Source organism: Diabrotica virgifera, chromosome 6 (genome assembly GCF_917563875.1).
Source record: "Diabrotica virgifera virgifera chromosome 6, PGI_DIABVI_V3a".
NCBI lineage: Eukaryota > Metazoa > Arthropoda > Insecta > Coleoptera > Chrysomelidae > Diabrotica > Diabrotica virgifera.
Genome location: NC_065448.1, coordinates 235,780,623 through 235,799,528, shown reverse-complemented (window position 1 = coordinate 235,799,528; position 18,906 = coordinate 235,780,623). Strand labels below are relative to the sequence as shown.

At 32.5% G+C, this 18,906-nt stretch overlaps 1 protein-coding gene and 2 long non-coding RNA genes across 3 annotated transcripts in view; 2 read left to right on the top strand and 1 right to left on the bottom strand.

The window, feature by feature from the left end:
• Nucleotides 1-18,906, bottom strand: part of LOC126886328 (zinc finger protein 208-like) — a 118,609-nt gene that overhangs the window by 40,745 nt on the left and 58,958 nt on the right. The window lies entirely within an intron of this gene.
• LOC126887335 (uncharacterized) lies at nt 633-7,179 on the top strand. The gene is made up of 2 exons (XR_007699021.1): nt 633-737; nt 6,147-7,179. It is a non-coding gene; the product is annotated as an uncharacterized LOC126887335 (long non-coding RNA).
• LOC126887336 (uncharacterized) lies at nt 13,472-18,723 on the top strand. Its single transcript, XR_007699022.1, has 2 exons — nt 13,472-13,691; nt 18,543-18,723. It is a non-coding gene; the product is annotated as an uncharacterized LOC126887336 (long non-coding RNA).

Here is an 18,906-nt window from a genome sequence, read left to right as displayed (position 1 = left end):
ATAAGATTTATTAACTCGCCTCGCCCCCAGGCAAAGTAAGGAGCTAGGCCACTAAGAATGTTTTTTCAATATTTTTTATTTAGCGCTTAGCTATTTAGCCAGATACATGATGAGAATTAATACTATTATAATACATATTAATACTAATTCAAATTACTAGTAATTTTATTAATATTCTGAATAATTATGTAACCACTTAATACTAAAATAAAAAAGTGTCCATCTATACTATCCCAACACATTTTCACCTTTGAAGTCCTAAATTTCCATTCCCATTAAAAAATAATTTGTACTGTATAAGTATATTTCTTTTGAGCTTCATTTTTTTTCAAAATACTGCAACATGAGTTTTAAATTATGACACAGTACAATACTTGTTTCAATATTTACATGTAAATAAAATAATCCTAATTACTTGTAAAAGTAAGGTTATAAATTTAAGAATACAGAACTCTCTTTTAAAACCAAAGTGGCATTAGACTAATTTTAAAATTCCCGCTAAAAGGAAAAAGGTAAATCTGGCAACAGTGCCGTCGTTTGCTGGACATTTAATCTCTCCCTGATATGCGGGTCCGAGCATAGAGTTATATATTAGCATAGAGAGAGTGTCATTCAGAGCGAAGTGACGATAGCTGTATGAGCTTTCGTAACGTTCGGTTGTGTGACAGTTCAGTGTGGAAGTGATAATTCAAAAAAAACGCAGGCGACAAAAACAAAATAGGAACTACATAATAGAGGTAACTAACAAATTTCCTATCTGTTGAATTCCTAAATTTCCTGTACTTTCTTTGAATAAAATAAATTATACATTATCTAGTTAGGTAAAAAAGAGACAGCTTTGCATTACACGGTTAATTATGGGGGATACTACCGGGGGGGCTAACCCCCCCGGTGATGAGGAGATGTTAGATAATATAGAAAACACTGAAAATAATAGTAGTTTAAAGAATACACCATTACTTGATAGCAATGCTAATTCAATCACTAATAATAACAATGAAATAAAAAAAGGAAAAAAACATTTCTATTATCAGTACACTGATACCGGTCCCTTTGAGGTATTTATGGAGTCAAAAGGCGATAACGTCGGTAATTATAGTTTTTTGAAATTAGCAAAATACATAAATGACAAAAAAATCGAGAATGTACTTAAACTTAGCAAAAAAGGAAAAAACCGAATTAGCGTTGCTTTCAAGAAATGGGAGGATGCTAATAAATTTGTTTTAAATGACGTGGTCAGAAATGATGGATATGAATTGTTTATTCCGGCAAATAACGTAACATGTAGGGGAGTCGTTAATAATGTAGATACTAGTATATCGGATGCAGATCTAATCAAATTTTCGGGATTGGCTTCGGCCAACATTAAAGTACTAGAAATAAGACGATTTAAACGGAAGTCTAAATATGACACGGAGAAATATATTGATACAGAAACGGTCGCATTTACCTTTTCGGGAAAAGTAATCCCGAAGGAAGTGAATATATATGGGATCCCTTTTAGGGTAAAACCATACATGATACCAGTGGTTCAATGTTATCGGTGTTTTCTTTTTGGACACACAAAAAATCTTTGTAGAGGGGGAGAAAAATGCAAAAACTGCGCGGAAAAAATACATGAAGGGGATTGTTCGATGAAATGTTTACATTGTAATAGCAGCTTTCATATAAGTACCTATGAGGAGTGTCCAGAGTATGTGAGACAGCGGAATATTAAGGCTGTCATGTCTCTGGACAATCTTTCATACTACGAGGCATGCGAGAGATTTCCTTATGTTTCTACTAGAAAATCGCAAGAGAATAATATATTCAGAATGAGCCAGGAGGAATTCCCAACATTACATAAAACTCAAATAAATAATTTAGAGACAATTCCCATCAATATGCGATGGATAGAAAATGTAAAGAGTAACCCTGAACACCTGTTTAGTAGAAAAATGGAGAATAACTCAAACAAAAATAAAAGAAAGGCTAATGAAACAAATAAGACATACAATAAAGAAGTACACAATCAATATTTATTATCTCCAAATGGGAGAAGCGAAGAGAGAGCTCGTGCAGTAAACAATGAGACTCCTGGATGTTCCCGTACAGAGCAACTAGAGAGGGACACAGAAAAAACACTGAATGCGATATTAAAAAAACTAGATTGGAAACATAAGGAACATATAATCAATTACTTGAACCAGCTATTTATACATGAAAGCTCATCGAACCAAAAGTTGCTAGATTTAGATGGATATCAAGAATCCACTTATTATCCAATGGAACATAAAAAGTTTAAGCAGTAACTATAACAGTCTGAAATATTTCATAAGCGAACATAGACCCAAATTAATTCTATTAAATGAAACTTGGCTAAAAAATAATCATCACTTCTATCTAAGAGGATATGAAATACATAGGTTGGATCGAGGGGATGGTTATGGTGGCCTAGCTACTGTGGTTCATAATAGTCTGGATCACAAAATAGTATATAGGTATAATAATAATGTTAGTAAAATTCAAATTTTAGCAATAAAAATAATAGATTGGGACATTACAGTTATTAACATTTATATCCATCCTAGGGCAAAAATAAATTTAAATAGTTGGGTTGGACGCATAAATAAAATCAGGGGAAATAAAATTTTAATGGGGGATATGAATGCACATAATGCACTTTGGGGAAGTCAAGTGTCTGTTAATGTTAATGGAAGAATAATTGCTGAATCCTTAGAGGATTTGGATCTAGTTTGCTGCAATGATGGGAGACCCACGCGGATTACCCTACCTGGACAGAATGCCTCAGCGGTAGACCTAACACTAATTTCCTCGGAAATTGCAAATATATGCCAATGGGATGTGTTAGAGGATTCTGGAGGCAGTGATCATTTTCCAACTTCTTGCAAAATCGCAATTGTAAATGAAAATATAGTAACACAAAAAAGTCATAAAAGAAATACAAAGAATGTCAATTGGGAGAATTATGCTTCAAAAATGGAAGACTTGATGAAGAATGGGTGTGAAGACTATAATTCATTTACACAAATTATGGAAATGGTGAGTGATGAGGAAATACCTCTCTTGAAAACAGAAAAATCTATAAGAAAAAAGAAAAGCCCTCCCTGGTGGGATAAGGAATGCTCTAATTTAATAAAAACAAGAAAAGAAAAAATTAAAAAATATAAGGAAGAAGCAAGCAATGAAAATTATATTGAAATCAAAAAAATATTTGCATACAGTAAAAAAATATTTAAAACAAAAAAAAGAAATAGCTTCAAAAGCTTTTGCAATGGATTGACAAGGGACACTCCTCTATCTGAAATATGGCGAACAGTTAAGCTATTCTCCACATATCAAAATGCTGTAATCCCTGCTAAACTTCCCAACAAAAACATAGCTCAGAACATATTAAATAATTTGGCAATTGACATAACAGATCCTGAGTTCATGGTTACCCTAACTAACGAGGATGTGGAGGACATTTCAAGGCAAGAAATAATAAGTGTCATAAATAAAAAGGATAAGGCTACTGGCTTAGATCTTGTAACATATAGCATGATAAACAGACTTCCCCTGGTGGCGCTAGATACATTGTCAAAAATATTTAATCAAATAGTTAAAAGAAACACAGGTTTTCCACAAGAATGGAAAAACACCCTTGTCATTCCCTTTTTAAAACCCAATAGAGACCCTTTATGTGAGGATAATTATAGAAACATAGCTCTAGAGTCATGTGTAGGCAAAATTTTGCAAAATATAATTAAATTAAGAATAGAACAAATAACGGAAAAAAAATCGATACTAAGCCCTAAGCAGTTAGGTTTCAGAAGAAACAAAGGGTGCAACGATAACTTAGCTTTAACAATTAATTATATTAGAACTGGATTTAGTAAAAATTTAAATACAATTGGAATTTTTTTGGATATCAGTAGGGCATATGATACAGTCAATATATATTTGCTATATAAATACTTATTAAAGTATGACATCCCAATAACTTATGCAAACTTGATCTTGCAATTTTTGCTCAACAGAAATATCTACGTTAAAGACAAATCAAATAATATATTAGGCCCAATGCAAGCATCCACTGGATTGCCTCAAGGGTCTCCACTCAGTCCAATATTATTTAATCTCTATACTAGATCCCTACATGATTTAATAAACCATGAGATGGAGTGTTTTCAATATGCAGATGATTTTGTAATTCTGGTGCAAGGATCTGATATATACAAGCTAATTAATTCCTTAAATACCCATATAATAAATTTACAGGAGTGGTTTGAGAAACACAACTTTAAAATTTCAGCACACAAATCAAAAGCAATAATATTTAGAAAAAGAAGTCAGGCTTATAACTTCCCACATTTGATATATCAAAATATGGAAATTCCATGGAAAAATGAAATAAAGTATCTGGGATTTCATTTACAGTGCAATTTGAATATGACAATTCAAATTAACGACATGATAACTAAAGCAAACAAAGGAATAAATGTCATGAGAGCAATTTGTGGTACAAAATGGGGAGCTGACCCGAACATTCTTTTGAGTTTATACAAAGGAATAGTTAGATCTCATTTAGATTACGCAGCCAATCTTTTAAACCCCTGCAGTAAAAGTTTGATGATGAGGTTGGAACAAGTACAGAATGTTGCCTTGAGAATCGTAACGGGTTGTCTACGTTCTACACCCATCTTAATATTGCAAGCAGAATGTTCAGTAACAACGTTACAAGTTAGAAGGGAGATACTAGCACATAAATATATACTCAAACAAATGCCGGAAAAAAACAATATCATAGTAAAGAGTCTAAATAAGCTAAACGAAGCAATAAATGCAAACAATAGATTCTGGAGGAACAAGGTCATACCTGATTACTCACTAGCATATACAAATATACTCAAAAAAACAAAAAACATAATTAGATATAAAATCAATCCTATATATGAGGTAGAAAGAAAAACTCTTCTATACCCCATTACAATTAAAAGTCTAGAATTTGAAAAATATGAAATTGAATCGAACGAAAGGTTCATAGCTAAATATGGTGGAATATATAATAATCATACCCACGTATATACAGATGGATCAATAGACCCACAAACAAATCAATCGGGATTTGGAATTTACATCCCAAGCATCAATTATAAATATTCGTCACGACTCCATAACTACACACAAATCTGCACAACTGAAATAATAGCGGTATACAAAGCCATGTCGGTATGTATTGAAAAGGAAATCATGAAAGCAGTGATCTTTGTAGATTCAAAAAGTGCCTTATCCAAAATATCTAGTCACAAATGGGACCAAATGGATTATGTAACTATAATGACCAAAAAACTACTGGTAGATGCAAATAATATGGGATTTTCAATAGGATTAGAATGGGTACCGGGACATCAGGGGATTAAAGGCAACGAGGTGGCAGATAGCTTGGCCAATATTGGGAGAGAATTAAGAGTACCATATGATGTAAAAAACATCAGCACAGATATCTTTTGTGTTACAAAAAAGAACATCTTGACTCAATTTTACAATAACTGGTATTCCCAAATTAAAGGTAAATATCCGGACTATTATGGACTGCAGGATAGTTTCCCTATAAAACCTTGGTATAACAAATGTGGATATTTGGGTAGGAACAATATTACTAACCTTAATCGTTTACGAAGTGGACATTGCAAAACTCCTTGTTATCTCCACAAAATAGGCAAAACGGAAACACCGATATGCGAATGCGGTACTATGGGAACATTGGTACACATCATCTTTGAGTGCCCCATAAATAAACATAAAGATATGGATTTGTATCTAGAACTAATAAAAGCTGGAACAGACAGTCCAATATCTTTACAGAGCATTTTATATAAACCCTCGAATAAAGTTATTAAGATAATCAATAAATTTATCAAATTTTTTCAAGTAGATCTATAGAATTTTGAAAAAATAATAATAATAACAATAACAATAAATAAATACTTCAGAAAATACAGGGAATCTCCTAAAATGTCAAAAATTATATTTGTATCCTTAAAATCCTTAATCCTAACCGAAGGTAGCCAGCCCTAAACCTATGTGAAAATGTTTGGAAGCTACCCCCAAACGAGAAAAGTCTTAAGTTAACCTTAAATGTTGTAACACTTTTCCCCCTCTAGCTACAGAAAAACAAGAAGAAGGACAAGGACCACATAGGACCAAAAAAAAAAAATAGATCTGAAGTTGACAGGACACCTGGTTGTGCATTGCCTTGAGCAAGACGCGCATAACCAATAACATGTACTGGGTAAATGATTAAAAAAAAATCGAAACCCAAAAAAAAGGAAGAAGAAGAAGAAGAAGAAGAGCGAAGTGACGACACCATCTTTTTTATTTGGATTAGTGCTGTTTCACTCTTACGCATAGTAAAGCTGCTATACTACATTCGCTCTCGCGAGATTTTTTTTGAGACATTCGGAATAGGAAACGTACAACACAAAAATTCCTACCTCACACTATTAACTGCTAAAATCAACTCAAATCAACTTAATCTTTCATTAAAAAAAGAAGAATTATTAGAAATAGTGGGAGTGTCTACTAATCTCATAAAATTTTGTGAAGTTTATTTCTACAAAATATTTTTATTTTGTACAATAAATAATTTTCTCATTTGCTATCAATACATTATAATGGTTTAAATAAATAAATATTGATTGGCGTAAGGTTTATGTTATTTTTATGTCTGTTTACTATTAATAATATTGGATATGAGCAGGTGCGTTGGTTTTGTAGTAATTTCCAGTCACTTCTGACAACTGAATTTTTCAAAAAAGAAATTACTAACGTCAGTGTCAAAAAAAATCTCGCGAGAGCGAATGTAGTATACAGTTGTCCTCCTCTTCCGTGCCTATATTCACACTGAATGTCATCATAGATTTTCGATACAATGTGTAGAAAGAGATGCAGCAAACCAGTCCATGAGATCTTGTCGTCAGGAAGCGCGGAAGGTAGGCTCCCTCTATGTTAATATATACCTCTATGCGTCCGAGACAGGACGAGCCGTTAAATACCGCTATGAATTCCACGATTTTATTGGTTAGAACTACCCACGTGATATCTGTGTTCATATTGGTCAGAGTGACAATCAGCTGTTAGACATCATTATGTGATGGAATTTTTATTATGATGTAAATAAATATTTATTACTGATAATTTGTATAAGCAAAATTATTGTACTGCACTGCACCTACAGTGACTCACAGCCTCAATTCTGAAATGATACAATCGCTACTCAATAAAACTAGCTTGTGTCAGTGACTCAATATTAGAAAAGAATTACATACTGAAAGTAAGTTACTAACTATAAGCCTCTAAAATAGCATAAGCTATGTTTTGGGTTTCAGATATACCATACTTAAATAACAATAATCCTTTAATTATTTTGTGTATGATTTTGATACCAGCTAAAATTAGTAAAGAAAACAAAACTCCTTGTTGCTTATTTATTTGGCTGATAGATTTATTTCTTGCAGTTCAGCTATGTCGATTATTATTTTGTAATTTTGTAATATCCGTCTAATTGTTTCAGGGTTACATCTTTTTCCAAACTGTCTTTCCACCTCATCTCTCAATTTTGGTGCACTTTTTTGGGATTATTTGCTATTTCTCTGACAATACATCTTATTGTTCGTCCCCTATAACTTTTCCCATGCGTCACGATTCATTTTCAAGCAAATTAAGTCAAAACATTAAGTGAAACGAATGTCGATGTGTATATACATTTTGTATACTGTATACTATATACTACACACATCGGCGTACGTTTCACTTTATGTTTTGACTTAATTTGTTTGAAAATGAATCGTGACATATGGGAAAAGTTGTAGCTGACGAATTATAGCTATTAGGACTTTGGAGACTGCTGCTCTGAAAAGTTCGTTTGATGTACAGCGTATAGCATCTCCCTATGCTTCATTTTCCTTGAATCTTTCCCTGCATAATGAGTTGGAGCAAATTGTTTTGGCCCATACATGGCAACATTTTTCATACGAATTTCTAGTTACATACAACCTATCTTTTCATGTCGTAAGGCCAAACCCAGTTATACCAGGAAATTGTCTCAGGCCATAGCATTATTCTCTACATATAAAAACTTAAGTAAGTGTGTCCTTTTAGGTGACACAACAGATCGAACACAACAAGCCATGTGTATCTTTTTCGGTACACAGTGTTGAGGACAGTGTGTATCTAAAAGAATACACTGGCGCTGGGAGTGTTAATTATTGCATATTTGAAACCCAAAACATAGCTTATGCTGTTTTAGAAGACTCATACTAACTTACCTACTTTCAGTATGTAAGTTTCTTCTAATAAATATCGAGTCACTGACACAAGCTAGCTTTATTGAGAAGCGACTGCATCATTTAAGCTGTGAGCCCCTGGATGTTTATCAATCATGGCCTAGCTACACATTAAAATTGTTTCGTTGATCATTCCCTGCTTTGCTTTCTTCAGCATGCACACTGATTTTTGTACAGCAGCTTTTGTAGCCAATAGTTACTCTTGTTTGTTTTCTAGATTTTTCCTAATCAGGACTTGATTTCTTTTTGGTTAGTTACTGTCTCTCTTCTACAATAGAGAGAGAGTTTGGGGCTTATTATTCGTTAAAGTGTTGGAATGCTTGTGGGTTTTGATATACTACCACAACTCTCAATACAAAATTTGATCAAACTAAACTGATAGTGTGACCACTAGATTTTTATAATTTGAACAAACTGCAGTTGTGGCGTCACTTCCTGAGTTTGCTCAAACTGTTTGATCAAATTATTTGATAGTGAAACCACGACTTTAAGGATTTAAGTAACATCAATTTAATTTGCAATAAAAAAGATCATGAAGATTTGACGATGCTTGTAAATACATACACCGATTTAGATAATTTAAGTGACAGAAATTTTTAGATTGTCTTGTCAAATATACCTACATGCAACAAAAAATTTAATCAAAATTTGCATAAAAAAAATTGAAGTGTTTTAAAAGTTTCAATATGTAAAAACATTGAACCACAGAAACGGTTTTTCTCCACAAAGAAACAAAAATCGTAGCAACATATTAATAAGTGATACATACGTTTAAAAATCCAAATGTAAATGAAATATGAAATTTCAGACATTTTAAAAGGACACAAGACACAACATGTCCTATATTTCACAAAATGCCGAAGAAAATCATAATTATATAATATAACATATAATTTCCCCTAAATTACTTTTCCCCATATCCAGTATATTTACTTTTATGTAAATTATCTGTTTTTAATTTTGATGCATTTATAATTTAATTTATAAGATCTATTCTAGTGCTGCTGTGTTTGTATTGAACAACTGAAATAAATTAAAATAATATTATTACTATACAATAATTGTTTATATTTTTTATGAGATAAAAGAAATATTTTATGAGACTAGGTACAGTCTAGAAAGCAGACTAGTAGAAACGAATAAATAGTGTTTTTGTAATCAATACTGTTTTTCAATATTGATTTTCTACAACACTTTTATTTCTATCACAAAAATTGTCAATTGTAAGATAAACAAGAAATATTTATCTGTTATCCTCGGTCAGCAGACTTGTTTTCTTGTTGAAACGACACTTTGCATGTAATATTATTCTGTCTAAATCCCGAGCCGAGGATTAGCGGCGTGTAATTTGGGTTGCCTATATAAACTTGAATCAAGGAAATGGGGGCCTTGAGTGTTATTTAAAACGCTGAAAAGACCGTTTAGTGATAATAAAAAGGGTGGGTTGTGATTGCGCGCAGCGGTCAAATACCTCCTGCCCTGCGGTTCTCTCACTCTAATACCCGTAAGTTAGGTTTGGACCGAAGGGTTAGGTCTTCCTCCTTTCAGGCAAAAACCGATATTTACTGCGGTTGCATGATATTTAATATTAAAATAGTATTGGATGTGGTAGAATGTAGACTCTTTGTATAATTATCAATTGAACAGTGAAGCTGTTAGATCAATTTTCCGATTCAATCATTTCTACTGTTCACAGTTCTGTGTTTGTGTTTGCTTTTGAGTAGGTATTTCATTTTCTTGACAACGAAAATGTTCGGTGTGGAAATAATTAATAAGTGCTTGGAATGCGGAAACGTGTATAAACGTAAACATGATTTAAAAAGACATGTAAAAAGTTCGCATCCCGACAAATTGGATGCAATTGCCCCTTTAAAAGTGCTTAAAGGCAACGTCTATAAATTTAGACATAAGCCAAGTTTAAACTTTCATGCCAAAAAAATGCACACAGATTTGTACAGTTGTAATTTTTTGAATAATAAACATTCGCGATTCAAGTTTATATAGGCAACACAAATTACACGCCGCTAATCCTCGGCTCGGGATCTAGACTCGAGTATACAATATTGGTATTTAAATATCCCGCTCTGTCATTCTTAATCATTTGACCAATACGAACACAGATATCACGTGGGCAGTTCTAACCAATAAAATCTTGGAATTCATAGCGGTTATTAACGCTTCGTGACAGAAATCGGTCGGAGAATGATCGGATTGCCACGTATTATTACACTAAGAAAAGTAATGAAGAAATCGCTCAAAACATTAGTCAAATTTTGGTTACAGTGAGAAATAGAGTAATAATTAAAATTATGTTTTTTTGTAGATTTTAGTTTTTATATTTTTAGATTAGGGTTTTTTAAGTTAATCTGATTTTATATGAATTGTATTTTTTTCTGTAAAATTTAATATAATCCATATTTTACTCCATATATAACCCATTTTGTACCAATAAGTAAAAAGGCCTTAAGTTAAAAATATCGATTTTGACTAAAATCCGTATACACTATGCATTTTCTGGTATTATTTCTTATATCGTTTCTGATATGAGAGAGTTATATACATTTTCTTGTACTTGCATTTGTGTCCTGTATGACACTATGCAAGATCTTGTATCGAAACGTGATTGGTCGAAATTTTGTTTGCCACCTGTCACGTTACATTGGTATGGTAGTACTGCGTCTACAGCTGATTGTAAGGATTTTATAAAATTTATAAACTTTTAAAAACTTATAAATTTAACACTTTAATGTTAACCAGAATTTTTACGTTGACTGTTTGAGGTTGATTACATATTTCTGTTTTTATTTTTTTTTTATATTTTGTGCTAAAATATTTGGATTAGAATTATCTTCAGTTTGATCCAAATTAGGAACGATTGTATTTTCCTCCATTAAAAAATTATGCAACACAATAAAAGCCATAGTTTGAACTTTATACTACGAGCTAAATATACCTATGGTTATTAGGAGAACAGTAGTCCATATACTAAGTATCAATAAAAGATTTATAAATAATACCTACAAAAACAAAATTCAGCAAAGACATAAATTACATGATCCCATTTTCAGCCGCCATTATGACATTTAGATGTTTTACCAGCAGGTTATACGCTTTTGCTCTTTGCGCAGAAATTGGCGCAGTTCTTGTACAAGAATCTGTGTCTGACACAAATTCTTGTATCTGCATGACACTATGTATTTTTTGACATATTAGAAATGATACAAGAAAATGCATAGTGCCATACGACCTTAAGTTTTGTACGTGAAAAAAACCGATGAAATGTGATGGATTTTTAAGGATAAGTTGAATTTAATAGTTAATTTGAAAATATAGATGAAAATTTCTATCGACTTCTATTACTTTTTTTTCGAACTAAAAAACTTATCAAAATCGATATTTTTGACTCAATACCTTTTTATTTATCAATACGAATTATACTTTCGAAATTTCTAATAACTTTGTCTTAGGTTGATGACTTTTTTTGTTTCCTTTTGAGGAATTTCTTTGAATATCTATTGACCTCCAACACCACAATATTTCAACTGCACGAGGAAACTCTGTGGCTGAGGCTATGACTTGACCTATTCACCTTGGATTTCTTTCTGTGCATCTGAGGTTTCTAGAACTTCTGGTTGTACTGAACCAAATTCAATTCGCCTGGATATATCACGCAGCGCCTGTCTCCACTGATCTAGTTTTTCCTCCACTTCTTTCTCTGACTTTCCTACCAACACAACATTGCCAGCTACAACCAAGGATCTCCGTTTGAATTTAATCTGTTATCTGAACCAGCATGAATCAGAATAAATACGGGTTTAACATGGAACTCTATATAATGAAGCCCTGCTTTCTCAAAAATTTTCCAGTTTCACCTGCATTCGCTCTCTCTAATTGTTACCATCTCATACATGTCTTGCACCACTCTCACATATTCAGCCGGCACTCATTTCCTACTTAGTACCAATAGGTTTCTGGTAATTTGCCATATGCCTTCTCAAGATCAATAAATATGTGTAAGTATTTCTCTTCCATTCGTAAGTTTTTCCATTAGCTGTCTTAAAAAATCATATGGATCTGCCTGTGGATTACTGGAAATAACTATTGAAAACTAAATAAAACACTAAACAGCCATGTTTAAAATGTTTAATTCTTTATTAAAAATTTGGGAACTCAAAGGAGGGGAGGCCCTTATTGGTGAAATGGCGAAGGTAAAACCCCTCTTAACCTCGCCTAGGACCTAGTACATCCCGATTTAAAAATATAATATCTAAGTATGCATACATACATAAAGAAATTTCACCACATTACTAATCAAGTAAAATCTATAATAATGTTAAATTAACTGACGTTCTTGTTAAGCTATGTTGAATATTATTAAACTTAAACACTTAACTACTTAACAACACCCACAACACCAAAACTTTAATAGTTATTTATGATATAAGTGTTAAAAGTACACGTTTAAGGCACGCATGTGAAAGTTTGCAATTCACATGAGTGTCTTAAAAATGTACCTTTTAACACGCATATCGTACAATATTTTTTCTACAAACGTAATTACAGGACAATATCTACAAAAACTTTTACTTGAACTTGACTGACATTCCATTTTTATATTTTTTTGACATTACATCAAAATTGTCTATACGCTCAATACGAATTGCAGTGCCTTAAAAATATTTTAAAGCACTAGTGCCTTAAAGTAGCATTTTTAACGCACGCATGGAGTGCTAAAAATTGCATTTTTAACACGGTTGTAGAAAAAAATATATTTACGTTCAACAAACAGTCATTTTTGTCTTTCTTTGTTGTCATTGAGAACTAGAAAGATGGCGGCTGGATCGCACATGCGCAAAGAAATTTGGATCCTGAAATAGTCGATGCTTTTGCTTCTTGCTACGACACTGTTGCCAATTTTAACGTTTAAAAAAATTAAATAGGATTAATAGTAAATATAAATTAATAAGTATAATAAATAACCATTCTGAAACATAGACCATTCGCCATTCCAACATGCTGTCAAGATTATGTCAATATGGCTTCTGGGGGGAAACATAAATTTATTCTAGGCAGTGGATAGGTAGCCGGTACCGGTGACTTGTTCTGTAGCCGGTGGTCGCTTATTATTGGTCTAAATCAAGGGTATGTTTAGTAGTTTAGATTAGGTTATGTTTATGTTTGCTTCGTGTTCGAGTAGTACATATTCAGTGTAATATATTCTTTATCTATGCTTCGTGCTCCTGTGTTTGTTTTGTATAAAGTTTAAAGCATTGAATTGAATTAAAGGTTGAAAGACCAAAAGGACAAGATGTAACCGTAATTGGTTTACAAAAAAAAAAGAAAATATTAAAATATAACAAAACAGTAAGAAAACAATATATTAGATGAAGATTGGTAGAACTTTTGTTGGTCATCAAATTAAGTATGTAAATCAAAGCATTACATACCTATACTAGATAAATAAATCTACGCCAAAAAATCATAATTTAAAAATAAAAATCGGACCTAATTTGGGATTTCTCTCTAAAATCCCCATTCTTGAGAAAATAAATGTACAGTAGAGCGTCGATTATCCGAACGTCGATCAACCGAACGACCGCTTATTCGAACTATCGACTCCCGCGTCCCGCACGCGAATACCGAGCAAGCGTTAGTAATTGACGCTTAAAATATCTTCAATTTTCTTCAATATTGTATCCAAAAATAATTATGTTGTTGCAAAGACTGCACTTTTTTGTTTAGTTGCTAGTTGTCATTATCAAGATATAAATAAATATGTATAGTATTTTTACTACAAAAACGTTATTACGTAGGTCAAAATTTTTGACGTAAGAGAACTGTCAAAACATTAGAATGTGACTGTTAGAATGACAATTAGAATGTTTATTATAAACATGGCAATAATGAAAAGTCACATTCTAATGTTTTGACAGTTCTCTTACGTCAAAAATTTTGACCTACGTAATAACGTTTTTGTAGTAAAAATACTATAGGTATATAAATATGGCTTTTATTCACTTGTGGATAAATATGTAGGTATGACTATAAATATGTATCAATATATTGTAGTTCGATTATCCGAACAAATCGGTTTTCCGAACACCTATGTCCCCCAATTAGTTCGGATAATCGACGCTCTACTGTATTTCAACCTAATCCAAATGTATAATTACAATATGATTATAATAAAAACTACTTACCAGATTAGAATGAGTTTTCCTTGTCCAAAATAGTCCAAAAGTCCAAAAATATAGGTATATGAAAACTATTTAAAAAGGCAGTATTATAACTATTAACTAATTTTTGTTTGTTGTGTCTTTTCACACAAATTTTAAAACGCAACAACCATAAATAATCTAACTACAGCTGTGCCACAGCCGCCATATTGAATAATTTTTAACATGTCATTTGAACATCCAATCAGAACAAAGTTAGAATGCGCATGCGCCGTGATCATAGGTTTTAACATATAAAAATTCACCCTCATATCGCCGGTAAAGAAGTATAACTTCAAAAAAGAAAATGAAAAGCCAATCCGATCAAGTTGAATTTAAAAAACAAATAGTTTCTAATCTCTTCTAATCTTGTTTCGGTATCAATTTTAAAACTATGGTAACTTGTGAAACATGGAAATCTATACAGGATCTTTTTCATACAGAAAAGCAGAGTTTTGCCTTCACAACTGCAGCATAATCAGGCAAATTTGATTATCTGTGATGGTGACTAAATTTAGGTTCTGCCGTGGTACAATAATAATAATCATAACTATTGTTATTTTTTAACTTTTTTAATAAAGTTTTCGCTGTGTCTAGGTACACGCTAACGTGTACGCAAATTAAAAAGTTAGGTACACGCGAAACTTCATCAAGTCAGTGACGTCACTATTAGCGTGCATTGGTATTTACTGGTTTTTTTACATACACGCTAACTTGAGAATATCGCGAGTGTCAGAGTGAGTTTAGATTTGTCTAATCGTGTTGTGTTACATTTTAATATTGATTAGTAAAGAGATTTCTTATTTTTTATTTATTTAGTGCTTGTTTTTAAATTAATAATGGAGTGTGGAAAATTATTTAGTTCTTTTAATGAGTTTAACAACATTTTAAAACAGTATGAAAAAGATAAGAGACAAAAATTCGTAGGGTAGCAGAAGAATTAAGATAAAATACACAGGGCGATTGATTTAGTGGCAGACCAAACTTATGGTTTTTTAAATGGAATACCCTATAATTTATTTTATGTTCGAAATCTTCTTAACGTCCCCATCACAAAAATATAAAGGTTTATTATGTTATACAGGGTATCTACAAAGTTATAACCAATTTTCTATGAAAATCGTAACAAGTTCAACTTCCCTGTATAAATATAAATAAACACAACAGCATTGGTTTATCAGTATTTTGTACATGTCATGTCAACTAAATATTTATTTTGCTAACCTGAATTTGCTATAATTTTATACTATACACATTGATTTATTACAGTTAAGTTTGAAACATCTGAATAGTTCTGCTTCCCTTCCCCTTCCCTTAATAACAAACATTTTTCTATCAAACAAACACTAAACATATCAAAATAGCGTGTACCAAAATATACAGTCACTGCGCACGCTAAATAATGACGTCACTGGCTTGATGAAGTTTAAATTCGCGTGTACCTAACTTTTTTATTTGCGTACACGTTAGCGTGTACCTAGACACAGCGTAAAGTTTTACTTGATCTCTGAGTTAATTATTTGTGACCTGTTTTATTACTTTTTCATAAAAATGCACACTGCTTGAAAATAATTTAAAATAAAATGCACTTATAGTCCAGAAAGCCACTGCGCATCCGGTAGGAAAAATATTCTAATTCGGATTTTTTGCACAATCTTACTCAAAAAGGACCCCTTTTAACAAATTTGCATGTTGCCAGGACCAAAAGTTGGTCAAAAATTTTTTAAACGTTTTTTTTTTGTTTTTTTCCTAAAATTGTTTTTTTTTGCATGGAACAAAATTTTTTTAGGTTTTTTGGATCATTCCAAACAGAAAAGATCTTTAGTGACTTTTCTCTAAAGTTGATAGTTTTTGACATATCAGCGATTAAAAATTGAAAAATTGCGAAATCGGCCATTTTTAACCCTCAAAAACTATGTGAAAAACTGAAAATTTGAATGTTGCCAAGGTAGGTAGATATTCTTTAAACATCGATTGATGAAATCCCGAAGAGTTTTTTGCAATACAATATTCAAAATTCCTTTGTTTCTTAATTGTTAATCAAGCGTGCGCGACACTACTTTCCACCGTTGCATGTGTATGCAGTATGGTGCAAATGAAAGGAATAAATTCGTCATTTGGTAAACCGGCGACTTTAAGGGAAAATCCCGAAACAGGTCGATTTTTATTTTTAAGTTATGATATTGTGACATATATGGTATACTAGTGACGTCATCCATCTGGGCGTGATGACGTAACCGATGATTTTTTTAAATGAGAATAGGGGTCGTGTGCTAGCTCATTTGAAAGGTTCTTCAATTCTCTATTCAGTAATATAAACATTTACATAATTATTTATACAGGGTGTCCAATAATTTAATTTTTTGTCAATTTGCCAAATGATTTAAATTAATAAAAAAATTTTGGACACCCTGTATAAATAATTATGTACATGTTTATATTACTGAATAGAGAATTGAAGAACCTTTCAAATGAGCCAACACACGATCCGTATTCTCATTTAAAAAAATCATCGATTACGTCATCACGCCGAGATGGATGACGTCACTAGTATACTATATATGCCACAATATCATAACTTAAAAATAAAAACCGACCTGTTTTGGGATTTTTCCTTAAAGTCACCGGTTTACGAAATAACGAATTTATTCATTTATATTTAATACGGAAAATAGTGTCGCGCACGCTTGATTGGCAATTAAAAAACAAAGGGGTTTTTGATATTATATTGCAAAAAACTCTTCGAGGTTTCATCAATCGATGTTTAAAGAATATCTACCTACCTTGGCAACATTCAAATTTTCAGTTTTTCACATAGTTTTTGAGGGTTAAAAATGGCCGATTTCGAAATTTTTCAATTTTTAATCGCTTATATGTCAAAAACTATCAACTTTAGAGAAAAGTCACTAAAGACCTTTTCTGTTTGGAATGATCCAAAAAACCTAAAAAAAATTTGTTCCATGCAAAAAAAAATAATTTTAGGAAAAAAACAAAAAAAAACGTTTAAAAAATTTTTGACCAACTTTTGGTCCTGGCAACATGCAAATTTGTTATAAGGGGTCCTTTTTGAGTAATATTGTGCAAAAAATCCGAATTAGAATATTTTTCCTAGCAGATGCGCAGTGGCTTTCTGGACTATTATTTCGCACAATCATTGAAAATGTATAATGTAAATGCAGCTATTTTGTATAATTTTCGTGAGTAATACACATGCTAATACATCATTACCTAATGTATTACCGGCAACCAACTCATTGACCGGTAGTTCCGCCCACTTAATTGCTTAACCAATAAAAGTCAACTACCGGCTACGGAAGAAGTCACCGGTACCGGCTACCTATCCACTGCCCTATCGGCAGTTCTTAACAGAGACATGTTAACAATAGACCAGGCTAGTTATATGCCACTCAATGCATCGGGGTGTAACCAATATCAAGTACGGTGGTCTAGCTATCTTTGTCTGTCGTCCGAGTGTGAGCGAATCTACCAAGAGGTAGGAGTAATGGAACGACACAAACACAGAGGCGGCGGCCATCATATGCTAGAGAGAGAAAGTTAAGCGCCGGTAGAGAGAGATAGATAGACCACCGACCCGAACTGCTCCGCGTTACGCTATTTTTCGGACCTGGCCTAATCTACCTGTTATTATATCTATGGTTTTTAATCATAGAGGTAAACATTTAACATAGAGTTAGCCTAACGTTCATAGATAGGGCTTTTCATCGACTGTCATTTGTTTCGAGCTTCTGTCATGTGTCACATAATATTAATATAGCTACGTCATACGTCTTTGCTTTGTATCATTGGCAATACCAATAACGTATGACGTAGATATATTAATATTAGATGACACATGACAGAAGCTCGAAACAAATGACTGTAAATGAACAGCCCTATAGGGGTTCATAGATGCAATAATCTATTAACCTTGGAGTTAGCCTACCATCCGAGCTTCCTGACGACAAGATCTCTTACACTGGTTTGCGGTATCTCTTTCTAGATTGTATCGAGAAACTAAGATGACATTAAGTGTGAGTATAGGCACGGAAGGGGAGTACTACTGTCGCAACTTTACTATGCGTAAGAGTGAAACAGCACTGAGCCAAATAAAAAAGAATGTGTGTGTACTTTGTACGCATGTAAGAAGTTATACTTCTATTATATGATTTCTTAAAAATAAATATACTTTAAAGAGTTTGTTTTAATTTTTTTAAACGCCAAACTAATTTTGTGCTTACCGCTTTCAAAAAAATAAAAAAAAAACTATAGGATTGCTCCGGATTCGAACTCAAGACCTCTCGATCTCTGGCCGAATGCCATACCAAATACGCTACGAGGACTGTGTCTATATCGGTTCGGACGTA